The 4,467-nt window shown below is 33.1% G+C and overlaps 1 long non-coding RNA gene across 2 annotated transcripts; it reads left to right on the forward strand.

The window, feature by feature from the left end:
* The first annotated feature begins 699 nt into the window (after window positions 1-699).
* Window positions 700-4,467, forward strand: LOC131595480 (uncharacterized). Of its 2 annotated transcripts, XR_009281879.1 has the most exons (4): window positions 700-1,001; window positions 1,748-1,825; window positions 1,964-3,511; window positions 3,607-4,467. It is a non-coding gene; the product is annotated as an uncharacterized LOC131595480 (long non-coding RNA). The 2 variants fall into 2 exon arrangements; XR_009281878.1 differs by having other exon boundaries at window positions 709-1,001; window positions 1,964-4,467.

The following is a 4,467-nucleotide window of genomic DNA, read 5'->3' on the forward strand; positions in this document are numbered from 1 at the left end:
CGTCGACCGAATGAGAGTGATTTGGTTTGCTTGCATTTGGTGCATTTGGAGATCAAGGAACGAAAAGCTATTCAAAAACAAGGAAATCAATGTGATCAATATGGTCGAAACTGTAAAACGTTGGTCCTGGAATTGGTTGAATATTAAGGCAAGTACCACAGACTGTATCTTCACTCTTTGGTATCTGAATCCAAGACCTGTTCTTGGCGGTGCGGACTAATTCATCGGAATAGCGGATCAGGTTTGGTGGGCTTGCAGCAGCTGTTCAGGCGCTTCTTTCCATCACAGCGGTATCTATTACATGAATCTCTGGCTGGCTGTGTGTCGAAGGTGTTGGAAAAGTCTCTTTTATTTTGACAAAGGGGCTGTTCTCAAGTCTGCTGTTAGAACAGATAACAATTTTTTTCTTCTGCCAATACTATAACAGTGTAACAGAAATTTTTATTTGACTTGGTTTTTTATCAAGCCTGCTATGTACTGGTTGCACTACTTGTGCCTTATTAATTCAACGCTGTTTGGCTCTTTCAAAAAAAAACTACCTAACTAATAATGGAACATGCCACCAAACCGTCTAAATTACCCTTTCTTGTTTTTTAATTAACATAAGAATTGCCCCTTATCGTAATTTACTAATTCAATTAATTCCAATCAATGAAAAGAGTCCTTTTGTACAAGTGTCACTCAATTTTTTCAAATTCACTTTTCCCTCTCATTCTCCTCTATCCACTCTCTTTCCACACTTTTGTCATTTTCAACACTCTCACTATCTCTCTCCGATTTTCCCTTTTCTCTCTCAAAACCTCACAAACCCTAACACCTCTCATCTTGACCGATCTAGATTTCTTGCCGTTTTCCATCCAATAGCAATCTCACTCTCTTTTTCATTTCTCCTGCTAAACACAAGAAACCTCTGAGCTCTCCAAACTTTTTCTTGCAGTTCTACCTCACCATCTTCCTTCTTCGGATTCTTCCATCTTGATACGAGTTCCACCGTGTTAGAGGTAACTCATATCTGTTGTTTCTTCACCATTGTTTCCTTTTACATTCCCGAGTTCTCCTTCCATCTTCATACGATTTGCTTTGCCATTAAATGTTTTTAATCTTCATTTCGTACTTTAGCTTGGGGTTTTTCGTTTTTGGTGTGTATTTTCACTTAACTGATTAAGCAGATTCTAAGGGATTTAAAAGTTGAATGAGCGGTTTTTTTGGTTTGAAGAAAAAGAAATTGTAGGTTTGGCTGTGTTTGTGGTTTTGTATTTTATGTTTTAATCACTTTTCAGATAAGTTGTTTTCAATAAGTTATTTTCAGAGTTAACCAAATAAGCTGTGTTTAAACATCAATGCTCTCATTTTATGTATAAGTTGTATTTCACTTGTATGTACAAGTTATTCTTTTGTGAATCTGTTTATACAACTTTTAGTTGTTTTTAGAGTTAGCCAAAATATATGTCTATAAATGTTTTGCTCATATTTGATGTTGAAGCTGGTTCTGTTCTGATGTTATGTTGAAGCTGGTTCTTTAAATGTTTCACTTATATGTATGTTGAAGCTGGTTTTGTTCTGATGATACGTTGAAGTTGGTTCTGTTTACTGGTTTTGTTTTGATGTATGTTGAATCTGGTTTTGTTCTGATGTTATGTTGAAGCCGGTTCAATAAATGTTTCACTTGTATGTATGTTGAAGCTGGTTTTGTTCTGATGATATGTTGAAGCTGGTTCTGTTAGCCGATTAAAAAATCTCGATGCAGGAACCTTAATGGCAACTTTCTGTCCGCAATGGTCCCAGCAACTCTATGAGCAAGGCTTTTGCACAGAGCTAGCTTCAAGTATGTTGTGATTAAAATCTAGAATAAACTTAATATTTATATGCAAAGAGAAGAAAACCATATAGACGTACTATTTCTTCCTGTTCTTTATGATTAATGTTGTTAAATCTGAACATTTGGATTTATGCAATTTTACAGATAATTCAGGTATGTGTGGTATACCCGGATTACCTACATCCAGGCCTCATCTTTCTGTCGGTGTTAAAGTTGGTATTTGAAATGCAGATGGTATGTTCAATATTTTGTATATGTACATTACTTTGTTTGTAGTTATAGCTGATCTAGGAGGTGGTATGTTCATAACTGATCCAAAGAGACTAGCAAGAAGCCACGTGCTTAGGTCATGCAGCCACAATAAGGCTGATGTTCTGGAAAGGAAAAGGGGAACAGTGCGTGTGAAGATGGAAATGAACATGAAAATTTTCATCTTATGTTTTGTTATCTGCTTTTTACTATTAAATATCTTTTGAAAAGTCACACAAATCATGAAGATAGTAAATTTGCAATATTGTGCTTTCTAATAGCTGATGTCTGCTGCTTTTATTTGTATTGATACTCCAATATTTATACTCTATTTATTAACTTTTACATCTTCTAAAGATTCATTTTATGACTTCCTTTGGTTTGAAAATCTTTTGCTTCATACTGTACTTTTTTTATTTTTCATAAAGACTTATTTTTCTTCATGATGTCAGACACAAGGAAAAATTTCATTTGACATTTGACTGTACTTGCTTTGGTTTGCTATCTTTTATTGCTCATAAAGATTCATTTTGTGACTTCTTTTGGTTTGCTATCTTTTCTAAAAAATAGTTACAATGACTGTACTTTCTTTTCACATCTCCATCTTATCTTTACTAGGGCCATGTCTGAACTTTGAGTACTATTTCTAGCTTATAATGCTAAAGTTTTATGTGCATTTGGAAGTGATTGCAAAGAAAGCTTTATGTTCAGTGATAAATTTCTCTTTCTATTTTTCCTTGGTTCAACACTTGCTGCAGAAATAAGCCTACTAATTTTCCTTGAATCCCGTGTTCTGTTCTTTCTCTTTCATGCTCCACCTATTCATGTTTTCTTATGCCTATGCCTATCTAATACATTTTTAACTTTACAAACACTACCTACTCGAAAGTACAACCATACATCACTATATAGAGTAATGCTTGTGTATCTCACTAAAAAATTTCCTGCTATACTAGACATAGTTCAGTTCCTACTACAATAGACATAGGATGGTAGTGTCTAATCCTTAGTTCCATCTGAACTATCTTTCTCTTAGTTCAACTCCTTTGTAAATCCTTATACAACTCTTTACAATTTAAATGAATGAATATTTTCAATCTGTTATATATGATTTGTTGCAAAGACTTAGGGTCTGTTAGAAATAGTTTTTGTTTTTAGTTTTTAAAAACTGAAAAGTAAAAATCAAAACACAATTTAGCCATTTCAGTTTTTTGCTTTTAAAAACTGAAAAATTGTGAAGAGTTTTTAAAAACACATTTGTAAAATATTATATTCAAACAAGTTTTTAGTTTTTAAATTTTCAAAAACTAAAATAGAGTTTTTAAAAAGCCTTTCAAACAGGCCCTTAAGATTTATGTGTTTATGTTTTGACACAAATGGTTTTAGGAGAAGAGTGTTCTTCAATTATGAAAAATCGATTCCCTTCAGAGTCCATCAGAAAAGGTAATAAATCTTTTTAGAGTTTAAACATATTAGCTTAAAACCAAGAAAATGTTAGCATTGAATGTTTCATTTTCTGACATGTTGTTTGATTTCAGGTATACGAGTATTTTGCGTCAATTCGAACCACATGTGGCGAGATTTTTATTCTCTATTAAGAGTTCAATAGCATTATGCTCAATGTGAAAATAACTTTTGAGTAAAAAAACTTGTGTTTCTGGATACTAGGTACATATTTTTTGTCTCTTCTCAGCATACCAGAATCCAGCTTTTTCGGTCGCGTTTATAATGTTTGATATTGACAGTAATGGATAGGAATCCTCTTTACTTCTGAAAATATCATAAGCTATAGTTAAATTATGTTTTGGCATTCGACTTTGTTGATTGAATGTTCATTGAGCTAACGACAGAGACGGACGATGCCTCGGCGTAAAAAGTCCAGGAGAAAATGGTTGTCTCTTGGAGCATTTTTTTGGCCAAGATGGAAAGGATTGCTTGCAACATGACAAGTATGAAAATACATAAAAGATGAATAATTTTTTATGTTTGCAATCTCTGTCTAGATATGGACAAGTACACTGCAATAAATAAAATCTTTCCAATAAGTTATGTCTACTGTTTCTTAATTCGATTTAATGAGGTTATCAATTAAGATCTGTTTCTACTCCCATTACTTGATCATTCTGAGTTAAATATTTATAGAATATGGTGTTTGAATCATATTGATTGTTTGAATCAATATGATTTGCTTCCTATGAAATTGAGATTTTGTCATAAAGCTAACTTGATGCAAATTGGAATGTTTATGAGTTAATGGATTTTGAAATCTGTTTGGGTTAACCATGAACTTCTTGGAAATGCTATTGCACATTTTACTAGCTTGGTGTAACCATTACTCTCAATCTGAGTACATGCCAAAAAGAACATTAATAAGAGAGTAGATGTTTTGGTTATACTGT

Source organism: Vicia villosa, linkage group LG4, assembly GCF_029867415.1.
Source record: "Vicia villosa cultivar HV-30 ecotype Madison, WI linkage group LG4, Vvil1.0, whole genome shotgun sequence".
NCBI classification, from domain to species: domain Eukaryota; kingdom Viridiplantae; phylum Streptophyta; class Magnoliopsida; order Fabales; family Fabaceae; genus Vicia; species Vicia villosa.